The sequence below is a fragment of the Pristis pectinata genome, chromosome 2 (assembly GCF_009764475.1).
Source record: "Pristis pectinata isolate sPriPec2 chromosome 2, sPriPec2.1.pri, whole genome shotgun sequence".
In the NCBI taxonomy this organism is placed as follows: Eukaryota; Metazoa; Chordata; class Chondrichthyes; order Rhinopristiformes; family Pristidae; genus Pristis; species Pristis pectinata.
In genome coordinates this window covers 85591200-85605418 of record NC_067406.1, presented here as the reverse complement: position 1 = coordinate 85605418, position 14219 = coordinate 85591200, and the positions used below count along the sequence as shown (strand labels likewise).

The 14219-nt window shown below is 44.9% G+C and overlaps 1 non-coding gene across 1 annotated transcript; it reads right to left on the bottom strand.

Moving 5' to 3' along the window:
- Nucleotides 1-8722: 8722 nt before the first annotated feature.
- Nucleotides 8723-8793, bottom strand: trnag-gcc (transfer RNA glycine (anticodon GCC)). Its single transcript has one exon. It is a non-coding gene; the product is annotated as a tRNA-Gly (tRNA).
- Nucleotides 8794-14219: the final 5426 nt, after the last annotated feature.

The window sequence follows — 14219 nt, the reverse complement described above, 5'->3', positions numbered from 1 at the left end:
CTTGCTATTCAAGACTTTGATTATTGATGTGATATTCTGGCTTTGAAATTAACCATCTCATGGGTAACAACATCATCCTCCTCCTCACTGAAACCTCTGCTCTACATACTTTCAACCACTCATCATTATCAGGTTGTACCTTGACCTTTATCCTCACTTCCTCTTCCTTGGCATCATCACCTTTTGTTCAGAATCACTTCCTGTTCCATGTAAGCTTATTTAAAACCCTCTACGTTGAAGCCCCAGCTTTAATTTCTCCATGAGACTTCCTTCCTTCCCTCCCTTTCCTTAGTCTGTTTTGAACTGCCTTAGCTTCACTGACTTCAAACTTCTCAGATCCTCTCGCCCTCCTACAATTCTTCACCTGCCCCTGTCTGTACACATCTCCCATTGTCTCTGTCACTAATAAAACCTGTGATGAATTCCTTAAACATCCTTTTGGACTCTTTCACCCCCCCCCCCCCCCCCCCCCCGTGCCTTTGCTTGACTCCTGCAAAAAGATTAAAGTTGTTTACAAAAATACTCAATTCTAACTGCTCAGTCCTTGGTCTTCCATTTACCAAAATACAATAACACTGCAGTAAGCCATCTACCTCGGCACCTGGTGGTGCTGCAGCAGATTTTCTGGACTATTGGATGTTATTCCCATTAATACACAAACAGTTTTAATTTCATTTTACACAGTAGTGTAATAAAGTTTCCAGTGAGTTGAAAGTGAGCAGGAAATATACAAATACTCCAGACCCTGGTTCCGGATCAAACCTCCCCACGTTCCTGACCACTGGTGTCCCAGATCTCAAACCTTGGCTCTAGCTGCACTCTGGATCCACAGCTCTGGTTGCCCACTGTGCTTGCACTCTTGACCCCCAGCTCACTTTCCAGACTAATGAGGCAGCTGAGGGGCCAGAGTGCAAGGAGGATGTCTCAACAATCAGATCTATCTATCTATTTATTTATTTATTAGTCACCTGTACATCAAAACACATGGTGAAATGCATCTTTTTGCATTACTGAGAATGTGCTGGGGGCAGCCCGCAAGTGTCGCCACTCTTCTGGCGCCAACATAGCATGCCCACAGCTCCTTGTGTTATGTGTTGTTATGTAGTTATAATAAAGAACTACAGTTCCCAGTAGGCAATGCAAGGGGTCATATGGGGGGAAACAGGAAGTGGCTGTGAAAGAGCAGGAAAGCAAACCAGCCTGTCTGTTGCAGCCTGTTGTTGTTTTTAATAAATGTTCAGATGTAAAACCCACGCCAAGTTTGTCTCTTGATGAAGAACAAACATAACACTCCTAACCTGTGCATCTTTGGAATGTGGGAGGAAACTGGAGCATCCAGAGGAAACCCACACAGACACACAGGGAGAACGTACAAACTCCTTACAGACAGCAGCGGGAATTGAACCCAGGTCACTGGCGCTGTAATAGCGTTACACTAACCGCTACACTACCGTGCCGCATTGTCAGAATTTTACTATATTTGTGCTTGCACCCCCACTCAGTGAAGACTCTGCTGGGTTGAGGAGCCAGTTTCTATCTTCACTTGCTAGGAGTGCAAAATTTATTGCATCGCAAATGCAACTAACTTTACCGTGCATCACCAAACTCTAGTATCATCTTGGAAAACACATTTGTCTCCAGATCTTTCTTTGTATGACTGAGTGCCTCCTTATTTTATTCTCCTTGCTTCCAGCAGGTGTGAGCAGCCCTAAATGGGGACCATCTGCTACCACTCATGCCAGATCTCCTGTCAGCGCCTCTCCCAGCCCAGTCTTCAGCTGCCCAGGCCTGAAGCACTGGAATTCCTTTTGCAGACCTTTCCAGTTCTGTCTCTTTTGTTCCTTTAAGATGTTGTTTAAAATCATATCTTTTACCAAGCTTTTCATCATTTGCCTTTCATACAGCTTTTGTTTAAGCATTCTTGTGAAACATTTTGAGGCGTTGTTGCTACTTAAAAGCACTGCAAGTGGAAGTTGATGTTTTTCTAAATTCACCTCTAGGTGTTGCTATTTGCTTTCAGAGCTTTTGCCCAGACTGTTTCTGACAGTCTCAAGGCAAATTTCTGGTGATGATGTATCTGTATCAGTTCTTTCCTCCCTGCGGTCCAGTATTCCTGGCAGGAATTTTATCTTTTTCCGTAAGGACAGGCACAAACTTCTTGTTTAATTTCTTTAGCATTTCCTTATATCCTCAGGAGGCTAAAGAAATCGACACTCACCAACTTTTATCGATGCACCATAGAAAACATCCTATTTGGATGCATCACAGCTTGGTACGGCAACTGCTCTGTCCAGGACTGCAAGAAACTGCAGAGAGTTGTGGACACAGCCCAGTGCATCACAGATACCAGCTTCCCCTCCGTGGACTCTGTCTTTACCTCTCGCTGTCTTGGTGAAGCAGCCAGCATAATCAAAGACCCCACCCAGCCGGGTCATTCTCTCTTCACTCATCTTCCATCAGGTAGAAGATACAGGGGCCTGAGGGCACGTATCAGCAGACTTAAGGACAGCTTCTACCCCACCGTGATAAGACTATTGAACAGTTCCCTTAATCGATGAGATGGGCTCTGACTTCACGATCTACCTTGTTGTGACCTTGCACCTTATTGCACTGCACTTCCTCTGTAGCTGTAACACTTTACTCTGTACTGTTATTGTTTTTACCTGTACTACATCAATGCAGTCTGTACTAACCCGATGTAACTGCACTGTGTAATGAATTGACCTGTATGGTTGGTATGTAAGACAAGTTTTTCACTGTACCTCAGTACAAGTGACAATAATAAACCAATACCATCCTCTGCCTGTTGGGAAACTATATTTGCTCTCAAGTCTTTTTGACAGATCTAGACCAGGAGGAGATTCTATGTCTCAGTAGCACTGTTGCAACATTCAACCTTTTGGACTATACTGGTCCACAGGATGGGTCTGTCTGTTCCATACACACTTTCCATCCCCACAGTTCTGTGGTATCTGCTTCTGTCCTGTTTGGCAACTTACTTTGCTGGCTGGCCCAGCTGCGGATGGTTTCCTGGAAATCTCCAGGACCAGTCCACTCCTTGAGAAGAGCAGTGCGTGACCACATTCCACAGAAGGATGTGGGAACCAGGAAGAGGATTGTGCCTGTAGTCCAAAGATAGGACTCAACTCCAACCCCTGCACTGGGGTCCACCTAATGTCAGGCCTGGGAACTAAGGATCCAGGGAGGTCGAGGCCTTATCCTGTCTTCTAACCCTGAATCTAGATCCAGGTCCGTGAGCAGCTCTGGATGCAGGTGTACCATACTGGCGGGCAAAGGTCTGTGGCTGAATAACACTCAGTGGACATAAGAATGATAACATGAGGGGTATGTCACTCTTTCATTGTAATTAATTGATGTTTCAAAGAGCTCTTGAAAGAGTTTAATACTTCAAGAGCTTCAAGAATCTTCAAATGACCAATCCTGCCTTGGCCTCCCCTTTACTCAGATTTTCCTCTTGGTACATAGAACGTAGAACAGTACAGCACAGGAACAGGCCCTTTGGCCCATAATGTTGTGCTGAACTAATTAAGCTTCAACCATTCGATTCTTGAACCAACCTGCACAACCCTAATCACTACCTCAGTATAGCAACACTATGATCACTTTGCACTAAAATGGACTTTTTTTTTTGTTTTTAATTGTGTTCTTTCTGGTAAAAATTGTGTATAATTTATGTTTTTCTTGTGAATGCTGCTTATCTGATGCTATGTGCCTGTGATGCTGCTGCAAGCAAGTGTTTCATTGCACCTGTGCATACATGTACTTGTGCATATGACAATAAACTTGACTTTGACTTTAATGATGCCTAATTACACTGATCTCTTCTGCCTGCACACGGTCCATATCCCTCCATTCTCTGCATATTCATGTCCCTATTTGAAAGCCTCTTAAACGCCTCAGTCATATCTGCCTCCACCACCACTCCTGGCCGCGTATTCCAGGCACCCACCACACTCTGTAACTTGCCTCACACACCTCCTTTGAACTTTCCCCTTCTCACCTTAAATGAATGCCCTCCAGTATTAGACATTTTGACCCTGGGAAAAAGATGCCGTCTGTCTACTCTATATCTCTCATAATTTTATAAACTTCTATCAGGAAGGTCAGGAACAGGCAAGTGTACATGAACTTGAAGTACAATGGCTAGTGAGGGTTATTGGGGGAGAAATATAGCTGACTATGATTTAACTGACTGGGAAATATTTGCCCTCTGAGGAGAAGGTTGTCTTTAAAAAAAAACAGCTTTTATATATTTATATTTGCTTGGACAAAATGTGCTTCTTCTGAGTGGCACTAGTTGCACTCAGTTACAACAGTGCTACTGAGATATAGAATCTCCTCCTGGTCTAGATCTGTCAAAAAGACTTGCAGGCAGAGGATATAAGGAAATTCTAAAGAAATTAAACAAAAGGTTTGTTCCTGTCCTTACAGAAAAAGATAAAAGTTGGATTTAAGTCTGGTTCTCTCCACAAAAATATTTTGCACCATCACATTACAGCCAAGTCCAAGTTTTCTGGCCAGGATGGACTCTCACTCTCTTGGATGGAGTTTTGGGACAGTCTCGTCACACAAAACTCTCTCTTCAGCTATCCTCCTCTGCAGTGCAACGGTGACTTTACTACAAAAGTACTTAGTTGGCTGTAAAGTATTTTTGAGTTTCCTAATATAAAAGGTACATAAATTCGAATTATCTTTTCCCACTTCCATGAGCTAGTTCATTTTTTGGGGTGAGAGATGGGTAGTAGCGCCGGTGACAAGAGTGCAGTCTTATTTTAGTGGCTGAGAACAATGGCTAATTTGGGGGCAGTGAATCATCCATGACCTTGTTGGTTGAGCCAAGTGCTGGGAAGGTTAAATACCGTGATAGAACATTGCCCAGAAATTGAATTGGCTAGCATCTGTTTTAATGCACAAATCTCGCATAAACACTACATAATCCAAGGTGAGGTTGCTCTGACAATTATTTCCATATGAAATAGAGTCCATTAGGAAACTGGACTAAACACTTGAGTCACCTCTTCACATAAGCATGCCTGATGTTTTGTTGGCAGCAGAGGCATATCTAATGATGACATCATTCACACAATAGCCACTTCTGCCCCTACTGACAGAAACTGTAGTGCTTTGTTGCAAACAATTACTGTCAAAATAGTCACAGTATAACTAGGGACAATCTGCTGACATCAGGGAACCTGACTAGGTAGGTTCAGAACTTACTGTGGGCTGCTCAAATATTTGGGCCACCTGTGGCTACTCAAGGTGAGTCAGGGACCTTGGGAGGAGGCAAAGATCTGCCCACATTCAAAAAGACTATTCCCCTTTCCCTCAATGTCAGTAAAACAAAAGAGCTGGTCATTGACTTCAGGAAGGTGGGTGGTGCACATGCTCCTATCTACATCAACGGTGCTGAGGTCAAAAGGGTTGAGAGTTTCAAGTTCCTAGGAGCGAACATCCTGTCCTGGTCCAACCTCATAGATGCCACGGCCAAGAAAGCTCACCAGCGCCTCTACTTCCTCAGGCAGCTAAAGTAATTCAGCATGTCCCCATTGACCCTTAGCAAGTTTTATCAATGCACCATAGAAAGCATCCTATCTGGATGCATCATGGCTTGGTACAGCAACTGCTCTGCCCGTGACCAAAAGGAACTGCAGAGAGTTGTGGACACAGCACATCACAGACACCAGCCTCCCCTCCATGGACTCTGTCTATACTTCTCACTGCCTCAGTTAAAGCAGCCAGCACAATCAAAGACCCCACCCACCCCGGGCATTCTCTCTTCTCCCCTCTCCCATCAGGCAAGATACAAAAGCCTGAAAGCACGTACCACCAGGCTCAAGGACAGCTTCTATCCTGCTGGTATGACTATTGAATGGTTCCTAGTACGTTAAGATGAACTCTTGACCTCACAATCTACCTCGTTGTGACCTTGCAGCTTATTGTCTACCTGCACTGCACTTTCTCTGTAGCTGTTACACTTCATTCTGCATTCTGTTATTGTTTTATCTTGTATTGCCTTGATGCACTGTATAATGAATTGACCTGTATGAATAGTATGCAAGACAAGTTTTTCACTGTACCTCAATACATGTGACAATAATAAACCAATTCCAATTCCAGAGTTTTCAAATGCACCACATCCAACACACACCTCTCAATGAACCTCTCAGTAATTCCAAGGCTGTCATCACTGAAATAGGTAACATCCTGCAAGAAGGTATTTGGTCTCTTATTCCTGGAGGTGAAGGTCACTTGGACCCATCATTTCCTCATACAGGATCTTTCCAAACAGCTACGACAAATCTCTGCCATGTCAGTCAACTTGCTGCTCACTGCTGCAGCAGAGCGATCACCCAGAGAAGTAACTTTCTCCCTACTTTGATCTTAGTGAGGAACATGTGGCATCTTGGACACAAGGAGTTGGCAGCATTAACCACACCCATACCCATCCATCCTTCCGCTAACACCGTGGACCAATTCCACAATAGAAAGTGTTTCCACTCCCTACATCTTCAGCTGGCTGTGGATCATCGAAGATTTTCTTGATGGTCAGTGCCAGGTTTCCGGAAAGCATACAAGATATTTTCGTACTCTGTGAGTGTGAACGATGGGGCATTTTCTGTGGCTAGCACTTCCCTGGTTCCAACACCAACTCGCACTCCCACCACAGCTACTGAGCCCCACTGCATCAAGAAGCAATTATCAGAACTGGTCACCTTCCAAAGGAATTTCTCAAGCCTGCGTTGGGCCAGGGGCAGCCTGCAGTACACACCCAGCAGGTGAAAAGATTTCATTGCTGTATGATGTGTGCTGCACTACCTAGAAATATGAAGACACAAGAGATTCTGCAGATGCTGGAAACTGGAGCAACACATGCGCGCGTGTGCGTGCGCGCGCACACACACACACACACACACACAGAAAGTGCTGGAGGAAGTCAGCAGGTCAGGCAGCATCTATGGAAGGAAATAAACAGTCGACATTTCAGGTCAACACCCTTCATCTGAAGACCAGCCAATGCCAGAAGAAGAGTAGAATGCAGACCCAGTACCTGAGGAGCATAAGGCACAGCTGCAGGGTTACGAGGAAGATCAGGGGGAAGTCCCAGCAAGCTACCACCAGCTTTCTCTCTCAGCAGGGCAAAGGGTGGAGGTGCCGACTGCCTGTGCTATAAGGCACTGGCTATCAGGGCAATACTTTTCTTACGAGCAAGATCAAAGTCCCCAGTATGGACTGACTGCACATTCTAGTCCTTAACACCAACTTCGTTCCTCTGTGATAAATCAAGAGAATCCAGGAGATGCACAGTGTTTCCTGCGCAGCACCACCTGCACTGTTTATGACCCATCAGTGAATGAAGCAGCTCACTAAAACTTGGCTTTTTCAGTGGTGGGCAACTAACCTTTTCCATCCTGTGAGGATATGAAATGTATTTTTTTTCTATGAATGTGTGGTGATTCTCACCCCTCAGCCAGCCTCTGCTGATGGTGGTCCAATAGATGGTATTGGTTTATTGTCACACGTACCAAGTTATAGTGAAGGAGCTGTACCCCTGGCTTAATGTAATCTAAGGGCATGTAGAGAATTGAGCCCATTGAGCATTGATAATGCAGAGTTGGCAAGTGCCAAAGAGCACAATTCCCCCATTTTCACCAAAGCTCAGCTGGTTCCAAGACAATAATCCACATTGTGGATTGAGAAACATAGGACCGAGCAACTGTAGTCATCAGGGAGACAGCGAGGTTCCCTGACTTCTCACATCTTGCAGGAGGAGCATTCCACTGCCCTGACTGCCATCCTGCCGACACTGAGTCAAATGCTAAGGATAAACAGGAAAAGAAAACCTTACCTGCTCCTCACCTGTGCCTCCTCGCCAAAGCCTCAGCTCCCTATTCTCCCCACTCTAATGGGATTTAGTTATACTCCAATGTCTCGTATTTTGATCTGTATATTCATGGAGATCTGGTGTAAAAACGGATAGTAATTATCATTTTTTTAAGTATTTATTTGAACATAACAGTTTCTATGGCACCAACATCACTTCAGTAATTTCAGTAAAGTCTATTTAAATCAGCCCAGACCATTAATAAAATTAGAGGATTAGAGGTATCCCTCATCTGAATGGGTGACCGTAGTACCATAAGGTGTACTTATTGATGAGCCTCAAGGAATCACAATATTGGTGTATTTTTCTTTAAATGGCACATTTCTATAAACCTTAATCTGCTAACACCCAGGAGATGCAGCAACTTTGGGCAGGGGTCAAAGAGGTGCTGGTCTGTGCTGGTTCCATCAGGGTGACCCAACTGAGGCCAGCTCCTCCCCCTCCTCCTCTTCCTCCTTCTCAGGAACAAGGATAATCTGCCTTCATTCCAAACAATTTGCTGGAGGATCTCAGCAGGTTGAGCAGCATCTGTGGTGGGGGGGGGGGGGGGGGGGAGAGAAAATATTGATGTTTCGGGTCAAAACCCTGCATCAGGGCTAAGGATGGAGAGGAAATTTGCCAGTATAAAGAGGAGGAAATGTGAGTTATGAGATAGGGGCCAGAGCAAGGAGGGGTGAAGGGCAGATCAAACCAGGTAGGGGAGGGAAGGGGTGCAGTTGGGAGACAGAGGCAGGTGGATGATAGATAGAGTCAGCACGAGGAGGGTTAAGTTCAAGAAAAGGCAAGGGAAGAATACAGCCAGGAAGAAAATATTTTAACTGCATTGGCCAGGAATTGAACCCGGGCCTCCCGTGTGGCAGGCGAGAATTCTACCACTGAACCACCAATGTAACAGATTGGAATATGTTCACTGTCTGCTTACTCAATAGTTACATTCAAAAGAATTTTATTCTGTTTTATTATCTGTTAGAAACAGGAACAGCAGTTGTCTCCTTGCTCTTATTCCATCTTTGAAGTATGGAAGATACCTGTGAGTTGATGCTGGATGATGAATGCGTACTACTTACCACGTGGGCCTGATAGAGGGAAGTGTCCATCAAATGGCAAAGAGGTCCAAGATAATTAGAGACCAGACTCTCCTCTTTATATCAGCTGCCTTCCCTCTCCACTGTCAATTCTGATACAGGGTTTTGACCCAAATGTCAACAATTCCTTTCCCTCCACAGATGCCTTTTGACCCACGAGGTTCCTCCAGCAGTTTTGTTTTTTACACCAGGCTCTGCTGCACTGATTTTGCACACACATTTCTCGATGCATGCATGCATGCACACTTAACTGCACTAATCAATCACATATGAACACAAATGGACATACACACACGGGCTTGTTCACAATCCCATTCACATCCCATTTCCCGAATCCGATATCCCAATCCCCTCCCTCTTTCAGTCTCCCTCCTGCTCTCAGCTCCTTTGCTCAGATGTTGTGCCTGCTGCTTCCTCCCTTCCAATGAATCTCTGAACTTCCGTCTTTGAAAATTTACTGAGGCTCTTTGACTTTTGGCTCACCTCGTGCTGGGACACCAAACCAGTTAACCTCCCTATGGGAAGTAGGAGGAAGCCCACAGTCACATGGAGAACTTTTAAACTCCACACAGCACCTGAGATTAGGATTGAACCCGGGTCTCTAGACCTGTGAGGCAGCATGGTCGACTGCTGGTAATTGGTTTATTATTGTCATATGTACTGAGATACAGTGAAAAGCTTTTGTTTGCATGCCATCCAGACAGATCATGCCATACATAAGTACATCGAGGTAGTACAAATGGAAAAAAAATGCGGAATATCGTGTTACAGTTACAGAGAAAGTGTAGTGCAGGAAGACATGAGGAGATAGGGTGAGTGATCAAGAGTTCATCTTTATTGTATAAAAGGTCTATTCAAGAGTCTTATAAAAGTGGGATAGAAGCTGTCCGCCAGCCTGGTGGTACGTGTTCTCAAGCTTATGTATCTTCTGCCCAACGGAATGGGAGAGAAGAGAGAATGTCCGGGGTGGGTGGGGTCTTTGATTATGTTGGCTGCTTTACTGAGGCAGCGGGAAGTGTAGACAGAGTCAATGGAGGATAAGATAAAAGTATCTTCATTAGTCACATGTACATCGAAACACACAGCGAAATGCATCTTTTCCGTAGAGTGTTCTGGGGGCAGCCCACAAGTGTCACCACACTTCTGGCACCAACATAGCATGCTCTCAGCTTCCTAACCCGTATGTCTTTGGGATGTGGGAGGAAACTGGAGTACCCGGAGGAAACCCATGCAGACACGGGGAGAACGTACAAACTCCTTATAGACAGCTTTTGGAATTGAACCCAGTTCGCTGGCACTGTAATAGCGTTACGTTAACTGCAAACTACCATGCCTGGTTTTCATGATAGAGAGTTCACAACTCTCTGCAGTTTGCACCACTGTGCCAAGGTCAAGTCAGTCATGCTAGGCCTCTCAGAGTCTGCTGTTGTGAACGGCCTGTTCCATGCTGCAGTTGCTGGTTAACCTGGGTGAGGAAGCTGGAGACACCCAGTAGGACCAAGGTCCAGGCCTGTATTCTGCATGCTAAGTGATTAAAGTGATATGGGAACAGTCCTGGAAAATGCAACTAATGAAGAAAATGAGCCATGATTTTGGAGAATGGCAGAGTAGGCTGGAAAAGCCAATTGATGGACTGCAGTTCCTGTTGCTTCTCTCCTGATGCATAATATGAAGAATGGACATACCTTGTGAATGCAACCATTGAACAAGCAGGCAATGAGATTATTCTGACCTGTTGCATTGGTGGTTCAGTGGTAGAATTCTCGCCTGCCACGCGGGAGGCCCGGGTTCGATTCCCTTATATTTTCTTCCTGACTGTGTCCTTCCCCTGCCTTTTCTTGAATTTAACTCTCCTCGTACTGATTCTGACCACATCTGTTTATCATTTTACTCTGACAGCTTTGCAACAGCTTCTCATTCATGTGTCGTGCTCTTGAAACGGGACACCCGCTCTGTCAGATGGTTTGCTAGCATCAGATTATCAACTCTCTCAACTGTACAACTGCTGCTGATTATCTGCTCATTATCACCTGGCTGCTTCCGGGAGCCCGACACGCATAAATTGCCTGCTGCAATTCCTACATTGATATAAAGGCAAGAGACCAAAAATAATTGTATGCCTGTAAGACATTTTGGAGTGGCCTGAGCTTATTGAAGGCACTGTGTCAGTGCAAGTCATGCTTTGGCTTTTTTCCATATGATGAAGGTACAACATGTCATATTTATCTTCTGATGATGCAGAACTAAGTGGGATTATGAGTAGGTGTTGAATCTTTGGAAGTCTCTGACCTGTAAGGCTATGGAGGCTCGGTTTTTGAGTCCATTCAAACCTGAGACTGATAGATTTTAAGGGAATCCACAGACATGGGAACTGTGCCGGAAAATGGCACTGAGTTATTCAGTCAGCTATGATCTTGATGAATGGCCGAGCAGGCTTGAAGGACCAATTGGTCTACTACTGCTTCTATTTCTGATGTTTTGACCATTCTGTTTTAACTTTATTCTTTGAAGTACAAGCAAATTTTTCCTGATCCAAATGCAACAGGCAATAACATGCTGCTGGATGAGGGCTCTGTTTATCCAGCAGAGAACTCGCTGAGGGTAACAGATTTTATCCATCCTTGCACTGCTCTAACATCATCACAAATCTGAGGCTCCAGCATTAGACGGGTCATAATCTCAAAACGTCAATCACGCCGATAGCCCCTATCTATGGAGTCTGGAGCTGAGGACAAAAATGTGACCCTGCCCCAGCGCGAGCTCTGTACTAGTGTGGAATTTACAGTTTGAACTGTTGTTGATTCTTCATACAGCCTATACTGATAGATCAGTCTTTGCCGCAGGTTTTAGATAGATGATAAGAGACACATTCCATTGCATTAGTCAATTTGAGCCAAGATATCTTGTGGACCAATGCAAACAAAAGCCATTGTGTGTGCGTGCGTGCGTGCGTGCGTGTGTTTAGAATCTCCAATAGAACAAAGTTTTTTGTATACACATGGGATATGGGATTAGCTGGCAAGGCCAACATTTATTGGCCATTCCTCCTTACCCTTGAGAAAATGGTGGCAGGTACACCACCTTGAAACACTGCAGTTTGTGTGCTAAAGGTGCTCCCACAGGACTGTTGGATAAGGAGTTCCAGGATTCTAACCCAGTGAAGTTGAAGGGACAGCAAATGTACTTCTAAGTCAGGATGAGTTGTAACTTGGAGGGCAACCTGCAGGTGGTGGTGTTTCCATGTTTCTGCTGCCCTTGTTCATCTGGTTGATAAAAGTAATGTTTTGGGAGGTGCTAACAAAGGGCGTGTTAGCAAGCCGACCATAGTGTAAACGGCTTGGATGGAGTGAAATGTGAAATTTGTGAGATGTGTCCAAGAAAGCTTCCTTTATTAAAATATAGAGGGACCTACTAGAGAGGGTGCAACACTGGACCTCCTCCTGGGGAATGACGTAGGGCATGTGGTGGAAGTGTCTCTCGGCAAGCTCTTTGGGTCCAGTGACCATAATTCTGTTAGTTTTCAAATAGTTATGGAGAAGGATACGGCCGGTTCACAGGTCCTGAACTGGGTCAGAGCAAATTTTGGAGCCATTAGGCGGGATCTTGCAGAGGTTGATTGGGCGAGATTGTTTGCGTGAAAGGAGTGTCTGCCAAGTGGAAGGTCTTTAAAAGTGTGATGTCAAGACTTCAGGGCCTACATGTTCCTGTTAGGGTGATGGGTGTTAGGGTGAAGATCCCCCAGGGGATCGCATGTGTCGTAGACGGTGTCAACAGTATTTTGATTTGAAGTAATACGTTCTGCAATAGTTTAGTTCGCATCTGATGTAGTTATGCATCTGTGTAGTTCACTTTGTTGTAGTGGCTATTGTAATAGCTGCTGTAGTTTTTGACTCTGTATGTTATTTTGTAGTGCTTTTAGCTGAATAAGCTTTTGAATATTTTACAAAAAAAGAGCAGAGCTCCTTCTGCTGGGACCAGAGCAGCAGCAGAAAATAGTGGAGGGTGCAGCTACTGCAGAGGTCAGAAATTCTCGGTGGGCCAGACAGCATCTGTGTAGGGAGAAACAGGTAATGTTGCAGGTCAGTGACCTTTCACCAGAACTGGATAAACTGGAAAGCAAACACAGTTTATGTTGCAGAGAAGGGGTGCGGGTAGAGTGAGAGTCTGTGATTTCCAACATCTGCATTATTCTGCCTCTCTAGTGTTTTATATCCCACAATACCAACATTGCTTTTCTCTCTCATTCTCTACCTTCATCCTTCTCTTAGTTACATCTGCTCCAGATGTCACTTGCAATAAAGAAGTCTTCGCGCCCCTCTCTCACCCAGCACCACCACTATTGTCTCCCTTGGTCTCCACTGTATCACAGACGTTCCCCACCATCATGATCCATGGTTGAATTCTGTCCTCCCGGCAGGACAGATCAACAGGAGTAAGAAAAACCAGTAAATAGTAATGTGGAGGTGGTCCCAAGTCGATGTTTGGATCCTATGAGATAGAAATATGTCAGGTCAAAAATCCTATTGATTAAACTTCCTTCCACTAACTCCCTCAGCTGATAAATCAATCAGCATCCCCCCATTATTAGACACGTCGGCCTTAACTTTTGATAAGATGTAAATGCCAAGAAATTCATCCCCTGTCAGTATCACTGTAGAGACTACTTAGACTCATTTCTAAAATCAATTCTTTTTCCTGGGCAATCCCTTGGGATTGAGGATGACTTGTTTTCCCTCTGGTTTTCTGGGAATGGAGGTGGCTAGAGAGGTCGAGGTGGGATCCTGAAACTCTCCCACAGATGGTGGCTGAGTGCATGGATAGTCTACGAGGTGTGTTGTTCCTTTCTCAGAAGGTTTTAAAGAGACAGCAATGGTTGTATCTTTCCAGTGCCTTGAGGTGCCTGCTGTAGATAGTCTTGGACGCAGAATCATACAAGATGGCAGGGATCGCCTGTGCTTGATCCCCTTTCCTCAAATCAATTAAAATCAACTAGATAGCCACAGAATATTGTGACTATCAGGGCAATCAGAGTCTACATATCCTATGTGACTCAACTCCCAAAGCCTTTCCATCATCTATGAGGCTTGTCAGGAATTTGATGGAATACTCTCTACTTGCCTGGATGAGTGCAGCTCCCACAAATGGCACGACATCTTCTGGGATGTATTCCAGCAACTTAGAGTCATAGAGTCATACAGCAGGGAAACAGGCCCTTCGGCCCAACTCGTCCA